At 40.7% G+C, this 19,861-nt stretch overlaps 1 protein-coding gene across 2 annotated transcripts in view; it reads left to right on the forward strand.

Moving 5' to 3' along the window:
- Positions 1-19,861, forward strand: part of LOC136438144 (adenylate cyclase type 2-like) — a 109,702-nt gene that overhangs the window by 14,662 nt on the left and 75,179 nt on the right. The window lies entirely within an intron of this gene.

The raw sequence follows: 19,861 nt of genomic DNA on the forward strand, positions 1-19,861 counted from the left end.
ATCTTCCACCGTTTGCAACTTATGCCGTGCTGACGCCTTCTCATCTGATGATTGAATTATATGACGTCAGTGTTCTAAATTTCCCAAGCAGATTTATGAATAGTGCTTTTCAAAGTGGCTTTCCTGAGGATGGATTTCGAGAACTTTCAGAATTCAAAGCCCTCTATAATAACTCGTCAATTCCCTCAAATTCAATGAAAAGTTCCTCGACCTCCATCCTCACGAAAGCCAGTTTGAAAAGCACTATTCATTCTGCTTGGGAAATTTAGAACACTGACGTCATATAATTCAATGATCGTCAGGTGAGAAATTTAGAACACTGACGTCATATAATCTAATCATCAGGAGAGAAGACGTTAGCACGGCTTAAGTTGCAAACAGTGGAATATCCCAGAACTATGACGGACTTATGTGAAACAACTAGTAAGTAAGAACTTGACTTTGGGATATATTAAGCTTAGTGTACAAGCCTTTTCAATTTTTTGCGTAGCTTTAATTTGTTTAAGCACTACGTACATGTAATATACGTGGTACTTCACTTTACTTCAATCTATTGTTAGTTCCATGAGTGTGAGATGAGTGAGTGAGTGAGATGTTTGTTGTACGTGCAGCAGTGTGTGTCTGTATGATATTCTGATCTATCTATAAATACTCAATGTACAGTTGTAAGGGGCCGGAAGAAATTCATGATCACTGCGTCTTTTGCACACTTGCTGAGTAGGTGCTATCTTGGTTTCTGACTTAGCTGTTCGTAAAGCTGCCAGTGTTTTCATTTTGTGACTGTAGCGCTACTATTGTTTCTAACACGAACTTAAAACCACCGCGAACACTCCATTTTCTCCCCACTGCAAAATTACTTATTTTATAGTATCCCACAGCATAATTTCATATGATTTAGTGAGACTGATTATGATTCTCCTGTTGCTGTATCATATTTGTCAACTTACTTATTATAAGTACTGTAATTCTTGATTTATTAACTGTAACTTAATTTTAGCTGATTTAATGGTCACTAGTCAACAGCTAAAATTTCATTATTGCTAACATTTGATCACTAATATTTGAGACAGTTATGTTTGTTCCCACCGTTAAAATTAAGTGCCGTGACCTACTCCATTTTCCCTAAACGCTATATTTTCCTGCCGTTAAATTAAAGTGATTTACAGTATTCAGTGCTCTCAGACTAATCATGGCAACAGCATGTTTGTTATTAAGTCATTTCCTGCTGGTAATATAGTTGTCTTTTTCCAAAGTGTATACTAGGTAGAAATTAACCATACACGGTCACGAAGAAATGTTTGGTCTTTAATATTGAAAATTAAGGTCGAGATTCATAATCCAAAAGCCTTTGGTATCTGTGATTTGAGGGTAAAAAAAAAAATGTGCTCTGATCTTAACGTACTCTTAGGAGCTGCTAATTATATCATCAGTATCTCAACTATTAGAAACTTGAAAGTGACTTTGTATGAATTTGAATCAACATTATATTACTACTACTATATTGCAGTTTTGAAGGAATTGTGAGGAATTGTAATCATAAAATGCCAATCGTTGTTATACTGTAGTACACGTAACCATGGTGTAGCAGAATATGCCACTGGCCAGAATGTAGCCGGGTAGGTTGCGTCCAGTGGTATATTCTAGCCTGCTACACCTGGATGTTTGTAATCTGAATGTGCAATAAGTTGCAACAATTGGAAGAAACAATTTTGTCTCCAACTCGTACATAAACACAAAGAAAAAACTGCATGTACCTTTCTCTTTGAATACAATCTTGAGTATATTACAGTCTAACTACAGTAGTGCTGGTATTATTGATTCGATAGTGAAGAGTAAGATTTACTGATACCATTAGAAGGGGATTGTGACTGGACAGCTCGTCCATGTGAAGATAGAACACAGCCAGGGATGTAATCCCCAGACTTTATGTCTGTCTCCTCCTACAATCAATATTTAGGCTGTGAAGACAAAAGTGAAAATCTGTCTTGGCTCCATTTTGGCTAGAGTCAACTTTGCGTCCTCACCTCTGTAGTTTTGGATAAAGGTCATCATCCGCCAAAAATAGTTACTACTTTATTGACATTGATTGAAAGAGACACTGGACTCTCAGGTTCTGCATTGATAGCTGCCATGAAGGACAGATTGTACTTGAAAAACTTTATTGATTGTATCTCACCGGAGTAAATCCGGAAGCATGATGATGATGATGAATTCAAGGAACTGGATAATTTTGAAACAGTCAGGCGTTTCAGACAGCATCTGCTGTCTTTCGTCATTGACTAAGAAAAGATCTGGCAGAACCAGGTTTTATACCAAATCACTGAATAGAATATGTTAATAAAGTGAAGATAATTTCAGATGGTTCAATAGGTCAAGTTTTGGTATAAAACGTGGTTCTGCCAGATCTTTCCTTAGTCACTGACGATAGATAGCGGATGCTGTCTAAAACATCTGACTGTTTCAGAATTTTCTCCAGTTGCTTGAGTAACTATTTTTGGCGTATCTTATTACCTGGATGTCTAACCTTCATCAACGTATCAAAGGTCATCATCTATCGCCATCCTTTGTTTTTAAACTTCTGTTTGGGTCCTCATTCTTTGTGAGAAAGGATAGTGCAGATCCTTTTAGTAGTTTATGAGGGTTAAGTTTTATTGAGGGTACCATTTTGATTACTCAGGTTTTTTAATATACAGATTAGGAGTTTTCACCAATTATAGCTGCTTTAAGTAAATGATGCGTTTTGCTATTTCCTGAAAGACTCAGGATGAAATATGATAATGGTTAGAGCAATGAATTCTGATCTCCAAACAGATGTACGAATGTGTTCTCATGACGGTATCAATTTGTTGTTCATTTTGTAGGTCTTTCCAGTGATTCTCTCTCTTTCTCCATTCCTCACCTCAATCTATGAGCAAATAGAATCAAAGGAGGGAGGGGGGCAAAACCATTCTATAAAAGCATCAGTGCGGCCCTTCTTTTTTGAAACAAAGTAGAAAAAACTTTATATATATTATTTCATTGTATTTCAATGAATATCTTATTAAAATTTATATCTATATTGCAGGTCTAGCAGAATTTGGGATGTAGTCAATGGGGCACACTGAGGCAGAAAGATCTTCATATCAGATCTGCAAGTAATGCATACCTTCAAAATCAATGGGTCCTGTAAAATTGATGAGTGAAGCAAATCGCTTTGCCATGCCCCATGGTAAGGCATTGTGCAGACTTAGGATGTCTGGGTCTTAACAAGCCTGATATAAATCCCCTCTGTCATGTTAAACACCACTTGAAGTATTGCACAAATTTAGCAAGAGACAATGGAAAATGAGTTTAAGTCACATCCAGAGGTGATTCACCTTTATCAATTCAAGTACTTCAGATTTTAAGATGCTCAATGCTACAGATAGATTTGATTATATCTTTAGATGCAACAGCTCACACAGTGTTAAAATAGGCAAATATATAAAAGATTGTTTTGTTATTAGAAAAAATTAGAGTTCCACGACCTCATACCTTCGCCAAATGATTTTAACCTTTATGACTGACGTATTAGGAGTGTTTCTCATCAATCATAAATCATACCCGGTCCAGTTGATTGTCTTAAAATATAACATGTCCAAAGTATGAGCTAAACAAATTTATCATCAATTATGCAAAGGAGGCCCTTATTAGCATGATTTGATTCAACGATGTTCACATTCACATAACGTCCCGATGCCACAAAAAAGGATTAAATGTATGAAATTGCCGTCTTTTGCCAGTGTGGAAAAATGGAAGTTACTCATTAAGTATGCAAATAAGGCCCACATTTGCATATTTTCTATCTATCAACAGTCCTCTCTTCCTCAGTAACAATTTGAATTGTCATATCATGGAACAAAGCGGATTTTTAAAGTTGCCTCATTAATTATGCAAATTAGAATCTGATTTGCATAATTATGGTCCAATCATACTAAGCATCGCAAAAACTATCCACATACCAAAAATCATGACCATCCATCAAGGCCATCATGTTATAGTATTTTCTCATTAATTATGCAAATGAGGTCTTCATTTGCATAGTTCATATCAATTGATATTTCTCTCTTCCTCAGTTACATATGTCACATGTTTCAGAGTCCTATCATGGAATTTGGCGGATGTATAAACTTTCCTCATTAATTATGCAAATTAGATACTGATTTGCATAAGAAGTGTCTAATCATGTACATCATCACTAGAGCTATCTACCTACCAAAAATCATTATCATCCATCAAGCCCTTCTTGAGTTATTCCCTTCAAAGTCAGACGCAAAACCTGCTACTGCAGTTCCAAAAAAGCCGCTAGGGGGCCCAAACCCGTACCACTTACTCTCTGTCCAAAGATCTATCTACCACTCAAAAATAAGTTCCATAGCATGTCCAGAACACGAGATATCAGAACAGGAAGTTCCGCTGCAGTACCGTAAGAAGCCGCTAGGGGGCCCAAAATCTAATCGTTTTTAGGTCTCATCAAACCTACCAACATACCAAATACCAAGACAATCCATCAAGGCATTCTCGAGTTATCCTGTGCCACTACAAACAAACAAACAGACAAATGCTACCCTCTGCATAACCTTCTCGGCGAAGGTAATAATGATAGTCATAATTAGCCCAACTTGAATCATGTAAAACCTAAGCTATTTTGTTGTAGTGAATAGTTTTTTTCCATACTTATGTCTTGTTCTATGTTAACTGTTGTTGCCATACTTTGCACCTGCTACAATAGTCGTGCAGTAAAGTTCTTCCATGATAATAAGCAATCACACAATATTATGAAAAGCACACTTTGCGAAAAAGTGCAAATTAGGAAGACACATCTGATAGCCTATGAGCTACTTTGCTTCTCCCATTGCCAAATTTTGATGCTGCCCTTGTGAACGTCCGACACTTTGTCATGTGACCCATGCAGCATTAAATTTGTGCATAAAATTTGTGCATAAAATTTGTGCATAAAATTTGTGCAAAGAATTTGTGCATAGAATTTGTGCATAGAATTTGTGCATAGAATGTGTGCATAGAATGTGTGCATAGAATTTGTGCATGAAATTTGTGCATGAAATTTGTGCATAGAATTTGTGCATAAAATCTGTGTGTCACTGAATGCTTGAGCACATCAGGGCTTTGAGGTTGAAGTTCAATGGCCTCAATATAAGCAATAGTGTTTCCATTTATTCACAGCAAGTTACTGCTATTTCAAATCAAACAAGATGCCGGTTGTACAAACATCGAAATAAAAACCTGCTAATGGAAGGATGACAACATGAGGAAATATAGCTGCCTTACTGCGGTCACCTCAGCTTGATTAATGGCAGCTGCTCCAGAGTCTTGTGTGTAAAGCTCTCAAATCTTAGCTGCTGCTACATGTGTTGCTCAAGGAGATAATTTGCCCGCCCCCAGCCTCCCCCCCCCATAACAAACACTACAAAATTTAGTGTGGCGTCGTGTGGCGTAATGGATAGAACATTTGACTGTCAAACAAGGGGACCCGACTTCGATCCAGGGCTGCCCCCAGACATGTGCCCAACGTTGTGCCCTTGGGAAAGACTTTCCTCACTTCACTCACAGACCTGTGTAAGTGAGTACTTAGGGTTAGGGACTTCCCTCGGATAGGACGTTAAATGGAGGTCCCGTGGTTTGGGAGAGCCACACCCCGCGCATGTAAAAGAACCCACCACACCTTTCGAAAAAGAGAAGGGGCATGCCCCGGTGTGCGATGGTCGAAATCCTCTGCCTGGAGTTGGTGATTCACTACAAATCACCCGGATGGAGGCCTGGGGAACCTCCGTCTCGTATCAGCCATACGGTGATTTACATCATTCACCCGGACGCATCACCTGGTGCATGCCCGTCTTGTAGACAACCAACGAAAGGGTATGTCACCCCATACAAAGGGCGGTATAACCCTGTCGTAGTAAAAGCACGTCGACTGATGATGATGATGATGACAATATTGCAAGGACGGTGGAAAGTAATTAAGCAATGAATGGCATGCAAATGATGTGAGGGAGGGAAACTTTCAACGAGTTACTGCTTCTCCATTGTGTATGCTGTCTGCACCTGAGGTCCAATCATAGCGACATGTAAATTTGAGGTTATATTTTGAACCACTACTTAATTTAGCGTACTAGTAAGTACATTTTGCAAGCTATTATAACTTCCAGCCAACTTTAATGTGTCATTCAATACATTACAACACATACAGTACATTATTGAAACAAAATTATATATCCACTGTACAATGCAAATCTTAGGTATTCTTCATAAAAACCCAGCTTATATCCCAGTCCAAAGCTTCGGGTTTTTTTTTTCGTTTCAAGGCATCCTCATTTGAGGTGAAGCACGATGCTTTTTCAAGTTACTACATGTAGTGGAAGTGCAATGCGGCTTTGCTACGGCTCGGGTTTTTGGCCAAGCACACCGGGTCACACCTACTCTTCTCGATAAGTGTGTTGGGTTCTTTTATGTGCAGAGGTTTGACGCTTGAGGCTAATGCCTGAAGCTCCCTCATACATGGGCCCCCCGGCTTTACGTCACCATCCGAAATGACGAATACAATCCCTTACACATGTCCGAGCTGAAGTCGACCCCTAGGATCGAACTCGGGCCCTAGGACCCACGGAATTTGATCCAGATGACAAAGCAGCGGGGTTGCGTTACCGCTTCCACCACAGGGACATTGTATAATTAATATGCATTGATATTAAGGTATAAAATGCCCCAACTGTAACTTGGAATTGTAGCAGGGACCCCAGCAGCACTGTATAATAGTGGATGTTGGACACTAAAAGTACAACAAGGTGCAAGGCTGTCTCCAGCTTTACATTTTTTTCTGTCCCACTCATTGTTTGAGAGCTAATGTTTTGATTTTCGTTGTTCAATCTATCATTTTAAGCCTACAAAAATGCATTTTGATCAATTTCATGTCATGAAGTTCCCATTTTTTTCCGTCCCATGGAGCAAATTTCCGTTCTGGGACGGAGGGACGGGTCCTGGAGACAGCCCTGACAAGGTGCGATGCACAAAGCAAGACAGCATTATTGGGGGAGAAATATTTGAAAAATGGAAAATACTCTGTTGCAGTGAACCAGTTTTATCCCATGGATCAATATCCTAAGACTCAAAAATTGATATCATTTATCTTCCCATCACATGTACGCTTTTGAACATAAATTCCTATTTCATGTGTAAAGGGGTGATCAAAGTGGCTACAGATATGCTTGGACAGCCTTAATGGGGCATTTTGGATTTTCCTACTACACGTTTCAAAACTGACGCCAGTTTTATATCCTAAATGGGTTCTACAACTTACTTAGCAATTGCTTCCTAACAGAGTTTAGAGGTTTGGCAATTTTTAATGTAAATGAATATAACAATTCTTTTCCTCAATGTGATTTGTTAGAAGATGTTGACCCACACAAATTTAAAGCCTTACAATACAATTACATGTACAGTGTATAGAGTGACACAGCGATCTCCAAGCAGATGTTGGGAGGCTAAATTTGTACATTTTCTTTGCTAGATCAAAGGCTAAATTAATGTATTAAGACAAGAAGTATGAAAAAAACTGAAACTGAAATAAGTAACTAGGAAATTGTGATGATTTAGCCTTCCAACATCTGCTTGGAGACCAGTTATGGTTCTAGTTCTAATCTGATAATACTCTCCTCTTAACATCACATAGCCCACACATTATAGAAAAAGTGGGATCATTCATCTTTCACTGTCTCAGAAAAAGAAGTCAAACCCAAATAAGATAGAATTTAGTGTTAGTATTTAGACTAGAAAAGTCACATGCTGTATTGTTATATATTGTCTGTCCGTCCTTGCATGTTACATGTACTTAAGTCTTGCAATTATCCTACGGGCAAGAACTTGCAATAAACTGTTACTAATATGTCATAAATCTTCCATCCTTTGTAGCATCTCCCCTGCTAACTTGTACCGACTCGAGAAACCTTCTTCCTCAAGCAACTTAGCCCCTCCATCAATTCCGTCTGCCCTGATGTCGGACTGTTGGACTGTCTTTTACCTTCAACAAAGATTGATTGTGAGGAATCAGCTAGTTAAGGGCTGAGTGTTTAGGGAGTTCCCTTGCTGATGACATATTCAACTTGCTGTTAACTTTGTTGTGAGATTCACAGACGAAAACTCTATTCTTAAGTTACCTGGCATGGCAAAGGAAGGGACATAAAATTTTCAATCTCACATCTGAGTGATTCAAAAGAGACTTCTTGTATTTCACAAAATTGTGAAATGGCAAATTTGTGTTTACATGATTGTATACTACTTCAGGATCTGTACTTTATAATTTAAGACACCATGAAAAACCACCTTCCCCCTCAAAGACCCTACAAAGAGAAATGTATTTACAGCAGCTAACTAAAATGACCTGTCACTCTATGTGTTACATCATGTCTGCAATCATAGTCTTTGAGGTATAGTGGTTAATGACGCTGATGCTTGCCGTTTGGGTCAAGTTTTGTGCTTTGAGCCACTCATGTCTTTCATAGGGGATGTTAAAGGGACGTATTGTAGAATTTGGTGGGCAAAACTACAAATCTTCAGAATTTGAAAAATCTACATTCAGATTCACATTTGTAACTTTAATAATTTGTAACTTTTTGTCACATTTCCATCATCAATAAACGACGAAAACGCAAAACGCACAAAATCTGGCTTTTGCATATTGGTTCTCGTTCCCACGAAATCATATATTATTTCTTGTTCCCCACGAAATAATATGCAAATGGGCAAGCGTAGAACACTAAGAAATACCCGAATCGACCAAATAAAATTCATATTCCTATGCAATGTACTAGCCCCCTTGTATATGATGGAGTTTTAGGCATTAGCCTTACATTGTATGTGCGATTGTTGAGCAATAAAGTTCATTCATTCATTCATTCATTCATTCATTCATTCATTACATGTCAAACCACTGCACATAAAAGAACCCAACGCACTTAAATGTACATGTATATTCGGGGTGACCTACATGTAGTGTGCTTGGTTAAATTTGCAAGCCATTGTGAAGTTGCATTGCACTATTAGCTAGATTATGAATATGCTTTGTCCTCAGTCTGAGCAAGGCTCTTTGGTTCGAGTTCAGTCGGAAAGAGGAGAAGTGCAGCCACCTGTGTTGTACTAAGTTAAACTCATTTACCTTTTAGCCAACGATTAGTTCAATATCTAGATGCTCTTGTATATGATGTGACACCCGTGCTTTGTTTACAGTACATTACCCAGTGTTACAAAAGATTGTTTCTACCGCTTACTACAGATTGCTTAAACGACATAATTCACTCTACAACCATTATGCTAAATTGCCCGCTGTAATTGTAGCATTTGCGAGCTACTTGTAAAGGTTTGGGGCAAATTTGTCTTCTCTCGGGAGATCACTCTTGTGACAGTTCGCATTAATCAGATTAAGGTGGCGCCAGGTAACAATCTGACGTTGAGACGCACTTGATAAAGGCTTTGTACGAGGGATCATATGAATGATTGGTGTCGTGCTAGAGGTCGTTCATTCTTCTATAACTTCTCTCTCAACTTCAACTTTTTTTCTTGATCATTATTTATTTGTCTTCTTTAAAGGCAACCAAAGCAATATTAGGGTCCAAGATACGGAAATAGAAAATGCTGTTCTCTTCTTCACAAGTTCCGAAGAGAACTCCACTTCTTGTCTACTCACAGATAATACAATACAAGTAGGATAGTCGCGACACCGTTACGAATGTTGGCTGGTTCCTGCTGTATCCACGACCACCATCCCACATTCCAGTCATGAACTTCAGACGGTCGCAGTTATTGACGATGTACCCTTTCTTTTCCAGCTAAGTACTGAAACCCCTCTGTTTTGACCATCCTTAGATGATCGCATGGAGCTCGAACGTTACTTAGTTTTAACCCTGTCCTTTCCTTTCCGTTACATATTGGCAAGGTTCTCGTTACATTATCAGATAAGATCAGATACACCGAGCCCCATGCTGAACCCCATGCTGATCTCCCTTCCGCCCATTGCTGTGTTGTTGGCCATCTGGACCACCCTTACAAGCGGATTAAGGTAGTTGTGTATTTAGACAGGCAGGAGCATATCTTGACCTGCCTTTCTTATCTTTTTGTTACAGGTCGGCAACTCCTACATCCTAGTCTGCATCTTGTAAAGACTTATATGCCATTACCTTCTCACACTAGTACTCCGGACTTGTGCAGGAGTCAGCCATGATTGCTGGCCACACTGGTTGGAGAACTGTTAACTAGTTTTTTAATGAACCTCCTTCAGTCCTCTTATTCTTCCCGACAACATATTTGGCAGGTTGTGTTACGCTGGGCACCATGCTGGGCACCATGCTGCGCGACCGCCGCCTGATACATGCCCATCTTGGTCCGTTCTCTTGGAAGTTTGTTTACTTTTAAAATTCCCCACCGTTGCGCTTTCCTAGGACACATCCATACGAATTGAGGAAGATTGCAATTATATACCGTGGATGTAATCACCTTTTCAGCAGGATTTTGCACCTCTAAAGTCTTTCTAAACAGACCCCCTGCTTAGCCTCTCAGGATACACATGTACTGTCAAGTAATTAACACAAGCTGCTGCTGTGCCGATCACCAGCCGGGCTACTCTTTCAAGAATGATCAAGATTGTCTATTATTAGGACAGGCCTTGTGCAGTATATCTTTTGAATTATCCTCTGTTCCCTTACAGGTTGTTTTGGTAACATCCATGTACAGCAACAGATATTGAACCGTATTGTTCGAATGTATGAGTGTATGACACTATGCACGCACTATGCAGTGTGTGGGTCATCCCTTTCTCCGACAGGCGAGCACAGAAAGGAGCCTTACTAAACGTGACCTGAGTGACTGACCTGACTGTGAGGAATTCCCCGGGAGGACAGTGTTTGACCAACGTGGACGTGATCTCAGGAGTTACAGGCCTGACTGGAGTGCCCGCGTTATGGACCTAAGAACGTCGACTCATCGTCGTTTATATAGAGAACTATCATCGGACTAACATCGGACTCTGCACTGCTATGACTTACGATCAGGCTCAAGGCGTGGGACACTACCCTGACACTGGATGCACGTAACAACATTGCTACCGAACTGAATTCGATCCATCCTTGGACTTACGTCTTAGAGACAGTCACCCGAACACTATTGAGGTATTAGAACTGTCACCGTTTAATTACTGTATCTCATGTGTCAAAAAGCTTTCTTGTAACTTATCTTGACCAGATTAGGCTGCTTAATTAACTTTTATTGTCTTGAGTTGACAGTGAATCCACAGTGTTCTTAGCTGAGATGTTGACTATACCTGCTTATGCCCTACCCTACCCTACGCTACCCTACCCTTCCCTGTCCCCTTACCCCTCCCTCCTTCTGTGAACCTTAACCTGTCCACCTGACTTGACAATTAATAACTACCACTTGGCTGTGACTGTTGACTTCACCTTGTGTTGACTTGTAACCTTTCCCCGACCTGTTGTGTGTTGACTGGACGATGCCTCGACAATACCCCCTCCAGCTGCTGTGTGATCAGCTGTGAGAGTCACCTCTACTTGGTGGTACGGAACCTGCGGTCACGTTACGTGCGGCTGCAATGGTTACCGATACACTGTAGAGCGCCTCTACTTGGTGGTACGGAACCTGCGGTCACGTTACGTGCGGCTGCAATGGTTACCGATACACTGTAGGGCGGTGTGCTTGTAACGTTGCGTATCCTTGGTAGGTACGGGACCAGCGGTCACACTCCGTGCGGCTGGGATGGTCACCGATACGCCGTAGGAACAGTGCGCTCGATTACGATTACGTTGGAACCTTCGGTAGGTACGGGACCAGCGGTCACACTCTGTGCGGCTGGGATGGTTACCGATACGCCGTAGGAACAGTGCGCTCGATTACGATTACGTTGGAACCTTCGGTAGGTACGGGACCAGCGGTCACACTCTGTGCGGCTGGGATGGTTACCGATACGCCGTAGGGACAGTGCGCTCGATTACGATTACGTTGGAACCTTCGGTAGGTACGGGACCAGCGGTCACACTACGTGCGGCTGGGATGGTTACCGATACGCCGTAGGAACAGTGTGCCCGATTACGATTACGTTGCGAAACCTCGGTGGTACGGAACCAGCGGTCATAAACCATGTGGCTGGGATGGTTACCGATACACTGTAGGACGGTGTGCTCGATTACTCTGTTACGGTGGGTACGCTCGGTGGTACCCCCTGCACCGCCTGCCTGCTGGGCGGTATAGAAATATGGTTTGGGAGGTGGCTCGCATCCCTTCCCTGTAAAACGTCTGCCAGCTGCGGTGTGACATTGACCGTTCTATCCTTTTTTGTTCGTAACGGTGTCGCGACTATCCTACTTGTATTGTATTATCTGTGAGTAGACAAGAAGTGGAGTTCTCTTCGGAACTTGTGAAGAAGAGAAATACCACTTCTTGTCGGATCACAGTGTTAGTGATCCTCCCCTCCCCTTATCAATCCCAGATGTTCCCCCCCTTCCCTTCATTCGTCGTTCACCACCCCTGGCGGTTGGACGTGTTAACCCCCACCCTCCCACCCTCGGGCAACAGACTGGCTGTCTTTAGCTTCTTAGATAACATACTGGAGTTGCCTTGTGAGGAATATACTCAGTCTAACGTTGAAGTTATTCCTCGGTACTGTACTAGTACTTCTGTATTGCCAGTGGTTGGCCGTACTTGGGCTGTAACTTTACCTTGTTAAAATCACTGTACCTATTGTATTGTAGATCTCCTTATCAGAACACTTGCGTTCTTAATTATACCTCTCTCATTTGTGATACACAGTTTTATCAGAGTGAGTAAACACTCTTAGGCTGGACAGAGCATGGATAAATCGTACCTCCCCCTTCCCGGCAGGCACCGGGGAGTTAGGGTTGGGTAGCCCGCTCGCAGCGATAGTCGGCCTCAAGTAGGCCTTAGGGCCCTGTCACACTTGTGCGTATGTTTAGGTGCGCGTGGGTTCCGCGGTAGCAATTGTTGGGTTATGTGGAGTTGCAGGGAAGAAGTTGTTCTACTTTGACCCACCGTTGTGCAGCCTTGTTATTGAGCCAACGAAATTGCTTTTGACTGCAGGCTTGGCCTGGACCAACGACATGTTGATGCGTGGCTCATGCGGGCCTGTTTGTGCGCACAAGTGTGACAGGGGCTTTACGTAGATGACAAGTCTCCAAAACTAGACCTCAAGAAGATTGGCTGATCTGCACTTGAACAGACTTCTGACATAGAAAATGTGTACTACGAGCTTACCTACTTGTTCATCCCTTACCTACCGTTGTAACCACGTCCATTGAAGTTATAATAGACTGTAAGGAAATCCCGGATATACCATTAACTGTAATGTCGGAGTTATCCGTTCTGTTACTCTCCTGTTATATACGTGCGGTTACCAACTTTCTGTCAGTGGCATGACTGATCTGATGAGGAGCCAATAAATGTCCGACCGCCGTAACGGTGTCGCGACTATCAACACGTCCAACCGCCAGGGGTGGTGACCGACGAATGAAGGGAAGGGGGGGAACATCTGGGATTGATAAGGGGAGGGGAGGATCACTAACACTGTGATCCGACAAGAAGTGGTATATATTTTCATGGTAGTGACATTTACTAAGTTTGTGAAACAACTTCATACTTTGAGCATTTTAAAACTGCACAAAAAAGTGCTGTACGATGGTTCCATTAGTTTTACGAGCCTACAAAAACCCTGGCGACGATTTTCAGTGAGTTCTCACATTCCAAAAACGTCGTATTTTTGCATGATTGACGTCACTATACATCGTGATAATGTTGTTTGAACTAATCATGTATAGAAATGACTAAAATAAATTCACTTTCAAAATCCTATTTTGGGGCCCTAATATTGTTGAATGGGTTGCCTCTGAGGCCAAAAGTAGTACACTAACTGGTTCGCAATAATATTGATAATGATAATACGTTTTGTTGTATTGATGGATAAACCTTGTCAGATGGAAGTCAAAGTTAAACCTCCAAGAACAATTTTTGAAAAACTGTCTTCAGAGTTACTGATAGTGACAAACAAAAAGTGCCAATTTGATTTCTCTTTCCAGATTTTCCTAGCGGAAGAAACTTGACAAGTGAAATCTTGACTCCCTGAAACACTATTTCCTGAAATTTGAGGGGCAAATGCCGCAATTTTCCTGATAGAATGAACAAATACAGAAAGGTTTCAGCTTGGATTTTGGGGGCAAAGCCGTACTATTTTTCACTGGCGGCTCGACAATCTTCGGGCATGCTTCCTCGGAGAAAATGTTGAAATCTTGACTCGCTGAAACGCTTATTTCCTGCATTTTGAGGGGCAATGTTAATTGTGCTGGTAGAGAAAACTAAGTTAAGGACATCTCTGAAAAGATACACCATGGCTGCAGCTTGTTGGTGCCCCCAATGTATATTTTTCAGGGGGGGGGGGGCAAACGCCCCCAGTGCCACCACCACTGGACCTATAGTGATCTCCAGCATTCTGCTGCATTTTGGATGCGGATGTTGGGCTGATAACAGGAAGCATTTTAGATACACAATCATGCACAACTAGCCTACTGTCTGACTGACCTTTGCCTTATCCTGACTGTGCATCTGTCAGGCTTCCCAGGGTGGCACAATGATTTCAACATCAATCTTGTCTTAGCAAGAGGTTATCTATAAGAAATCCCTTAAAGTTTGTCAATTATAGACATGATTTTAGATAATGAGAATTTTTTGCCTTTGATAAATAAAAAACACCCAAGGGGTTCAGAAGGAGCTATAAAGGTTAACAAATTGATAATCTGTGACCAGTATACTATAGGACTAGTATAAATTTTTCAAACCAACAGGCCCATATCTTCAACTAAGACTGTTACAGTCACAGTAGAATTATCATGTAACATATACAAGTTGCAACTGTTTTTGTAATAATTTTCATTGGAAAAAGCAGCCAAGCCTCAAAGGTGGGTTGTGTACCATATGTGTACACTGAATAGCAAGGTTCTTTTATTCACAGCCAAGTATTTACAAAAAGCCAACATTTCAATAACTGTCTGTCATCTTCATCAGGGCAATACAGACTTGTCCAGTCAGTGTTTGTGAACCAGTCAGTATTGCCCTGATGAAGATGACAGACAGTCATCGAAACATCGGCTCTTTGTAAATACTTGGTTGTGAATAAACAAACCAGTTGCTATTCAGTCATTCACCAACCTAATGAAATTATTTGTGGACATATGTGTACATCTTGTGATAGATAGTCCAGGTATCTTCTACCAGGGCCGCTTTACTCTCATTTGGTTTGAAAGCAAAATATGCCATCAGTTGCTTCCTGTCAACTGCAATTATCTTGCCAAGTCACTCTGCCAGTCGTTGGAACGGTGCCAGTCCTAACTCCGTTATCGTGCCCCGCATCTTGATAGCACAGTCTCTCGTGTAGCAAAAATCATGATAATGATGTGCCGCATGTATGCTTTGCATGTGGCAATTGGGGACACTGGTACCAATACTGGTTTTCTTTATTGCAAACCTATATTACTGATAATACTAAGTCTTGATATTTAATGCTGTCAGTTGCATTACAGTATTGAAACATGATAGTCTTCTGCCTAATACTTCTAAAATTGTCATATGACTGTCACACATGCAAGGATTCTTAAAACTAGTAGTCCCACTGTAAATACAGTAATTACAGTACTGTCATACTACTGATTTAATGCTGTTTTATCACAGTGACTGTATTCTTAATAGTACTGTTAGAATACTGTACTAAATACTGTAAAACTGTTACAGTATTGCCTTCATCATCAATTTTGTGATCTGAAAGGAAAAAGGAAAGTGATCTCTATCCAGTTTAGCTCACTGAAGAGCTAATCTTGCACTGGTCACGAGAGAGAAGACAGAACTGATGCTATGTACAGTATTTACAGGTTCATTGTACCGGCGGGGAAATCCCCCTAGTTCTTTTTTACAAACACAATGAACAATGGACCACGGCTTAACGTCCCGTCCTACATGTAAGGACTGCGACCCTTTCCGGTAGTGTGCATGTCGGGTGAGCGACACAGCCGGGATCAAGTTCCCGGTCTCTAGTTCCAGAGGCAAGATCACTAACCACTGGACTACCCACGCTACCTGACTTTTTCTTAATGCTTTTTAGAAAAGCACCTTGTAGACTCATTTACAAGGTTTTCTGTAAATCTTGCTCGAGGTGTGTGTGCGAAAAGTTCCCAGATACTAGTAAGCAATTGAAAGGTACAAGTAGAATAATACTGGGATGTGTCAGTTAGGGACAGCCATTATTTCAATTGATCAAAGCACAACACTTTCCACTGAAGTCTGTCTCAGTGGGAATTTTTTCAGGGGAACTTTTGAGACAAATTGCTACACTTGATTCAAAAGTAATAAGCTGCCATAGTTTAATTGTTTGTGTCTCATATTATGATGTATTGTTCTGACGTGTTGACTGTAATGTTAACATGTACGCTGTTTTTCTGGCAACAGCAGAAAATTTACTACTAGCTGTTCTCAGCTTAGATTTTGTTTGCTTTCACAAGCTATATTTTTCTTCCTACAAGTTTGAAATTAATGACAAAATGTGGAAGGACGAAGTCAAATAACTACATGTATGCAGAAGAAGCATCATGAAAAAGAGATTGATGGAAAAGCAGAATTTCATGGCATATACACATGCATGCAAGTCTTTCTCGTGATCTTGTTGGCCCTTTTGATACTTCTTTGCCACTGATTGTGCTTGGAGATTATCTTTCTTGCGAGATAGATAAAGATTCATTTTCAGTTGGTATTGTTTTAAATTGCTCAAAAAGGACAGGAGTTAATTCATGAGTCAAATGTGTCTAATCTCTTGGTATAAAGGTTTCTGTTACTCTGCTGCTCTCAGGCTTTTAGGTAGGATTTATAAACAGGGCATCCAGAAATTGGGGAGGGGGGAACCAGTCGAAACCAGAGCACTCCAATGCGCTCTGTGGATTAACAATTACCGTTATAGCTTTGCATGTCAATCAAATTATAATTACATGCTGTCCCAGTGTTCCGACACCCACAAAAACAAAAGTTGTAGTGTGTGTGTTTGTGGGGAATACATATAAGCAGTCATGTGTATGTAATTACCAGGGAAACAGGGTGTCTTCTGGGCATCCCCTGCAAAAAAAGGAATCTAATTTCTTAGACACCTTGACGCCCTGCTAGCTAATAGCCTGGCTGTACTATCTCTTAAGTTGCAGGCCCAGGAAGCCATTTGTTCCTTTGTGACAGCTGTGTGACTCTGATGTAGTACAGTAACACCATTAGGTTTGATAGCCATCCAGGAAAGAGCCGCTGAGGTGACGTAGATTACATCAATCCCTCAGATAATGAGATGGACACGCGCCATTTATCGAAGAGGCTGACAATCATGTCTTGTTTCACGGTATCAGCTGGAAAGCTCGAGAAGGAAATTGTTTTTTTCGAGGACTGAAGAGGGTGATGGAAAGATGACATATCAGAGTCAGTCTGCAAAGCCCCCACATACTCGTGCAAGCAAATCTAACCGCCACATTATGGGGAAAAACAGACGATAAAATGGTGAGTGAGAATTGTCTGTGGAAGAGTTAATGTATATTGAATCATGCTGGCTCGTTAATCATACCTCTTTCTTTACCATTGCTACAATGATCACCATACAATGCCTCCAATTTTAGCTCCAGTTTTCTCCTGTGATTGCTTCCCTTACTGAAAAGTCCTGACTGATTTATTTTGGGTATCAAGTATTTCTTACAGCACATTTGGATCAAACTTTTTAATGCCGTGGCATTGGGGTGACGTAATGAAAGGCTGTTTGGCCCAGAAGCTAGAGGTCCTGGATTCGAATTCTTGGTCCCCTGACTCGAAAAAGGCACTTAACACAAATTTCCTCACTTCCCTCAGGTGACAATGGGTATCTAGTTTCAGTCAGGGACATCTCATAGGATGTTAAATGGAGGTCCTGTGTTTGAGGAGAGCCACAACTTGAGAACGTAAAAGAACCCACCACAGTTATCAAGAAGAGTAGGGGTCCTTCCCGATGTGATTGGATCAAATAAATCTGTTCGGATATGCAGCTTGTACTGTTCAGTACAAACCTGTTGTGTTATGCTACAATGCGGTTTACTGGGTATACAATACAAACAAACAAACAAACCAACATAACCAATCAGAGCTCTAGCATGTATTTTTAAAAATGGAATATTGAAAAGCTAACCATTTCTCTATTAACAGTTGCCAGATGTAAGAAAGCGATCAGACCAGCAGGCTGGAACAGTTCACTCAGATATAACTTAAAAGCGCCTTGAATAAAAGTGACTTCCATAAATATGATGTTACAGTGCTACATGTCTATCTAAGTGTCTTCTTATTGGATGTCCATTTGTGTGGGATGTTGACATCAATGAGATCTAAGGTTACTGTAATAGATAGGCAGATATGTATTTTAGCTACATTTGCACGTAGGCATCAGTGTTTGAAGTGGGCTGAAAGAAGTTTCAGCCTCTCTTTGCTGAGCCCAAGGCAGTCCCTGTACATTTATCTCTTTATTTTTCACATTTAGATTTGTACAGCGCTTTATCATCAGTGACATTACATGTATGTCTTGAGGTGCTGAGTTCATCCTTCAAAAGAGATTTGCTGTGTGGCTGTAGAAATTGGCACATGGTAACACCAATTTGGTTCATTTTGGACATTTTCAAGGCAACATTAGTGCCAAAAAATGGAAATGATGCCGAAATCTTTATGGTAGTGACATCTAATAACACTGTTAAGCACATTTGCGTACTAATAACTTGAAGTTCATACATTTTAAAACCGCACAAAAACGTGCCGTACGATGATCCTCTTAGTTTCACGAGCCTACAAAAACCCTGCCAGCAATTTTCAGTGAGTTCTCACATCACAACAACGATGTATTCTTGCATCATGGATGTCGCTATGTATTGTGATAGTCTTATTTAAATTAATCATGTACAGAAATGACTAAATGAATTGACTTTTAAAATCTGATTTTCAGGCTCTAATATTGCTTGGGTTTCCTTTAAGATGAAAATATAGCAAGCAGACATCATAAAAGCAGAAAACATTATCATGACTGTTCACTCTATAAAACTGGGTGCACAAAGGCATAAACCCGGTCCTCAGTCTGTTTTAATTATCTTTTCCAGTTAAGCATAATGGTTTTTTACATCCGAGAACCAACAAATGAAATTGGTGTGCCCTAAATGGCTCATACATCAATGATATTAAGGTTGGTCTTAAAAGCATCTTCATTACTGTAAAATGTGAGGCCTGTTATCTAGAGCAACAAATGATATTTAGGAGTGGTTTTGATTAGTACTCAATCTGATAAAAGGGTAGTATCAGTGGTTTAATTGGCAGGGTAGTCTGAAATGAAGAATAAAATCTAATGAAGAGATGAAAAGGGATTATTTGATAATGCAGTTCTTAAGTAATTCCTGCTAAAACATTTGACCTACAATATTTCAAATCATCGAATTTTGAAACTATTTCCTTTCCTCAGGCCACACAAATTTGATTTGTTCTTTCTCAGATTTTTTGAAAAAAAATGTAACCGGACAAAAATGATGAAAACAAAGCCCAAGCACTAGGGTTTAATCTCCTAGCAGATCCATGCCGGGCGCGAAAATCGTAGTATGCTAGCCAGAGAAGGTCCAGTCAGCCAGAGAGGGTTCATCAGCCCCGGCGTGGATCTGCTTGGAGATTACTAGGGTTTATGCCTGGGTGAATTCGGTTTTATATCGAATCACCAAATTTTGAGACTATTTCCTTTCCTTAGGCC

Source organism: Branchiostoma lanceolatum, chromosome 7 (genome assembly GCF_035083965.1).
Source record: "Branchiostoma lanceolatum isolate klBraLanc5 chromosome 7, klBraLanc5.hap2, whole genome shotgun sequence".
Classification (NCBI taxonomy): domain Eukaryota; kingdom Metazoa; phylum Chordata; class Leptocardii; order Amphioxiformes; family Branchiostomatidae; genus Branchiostoma; species Branchiostoma lanceolatum.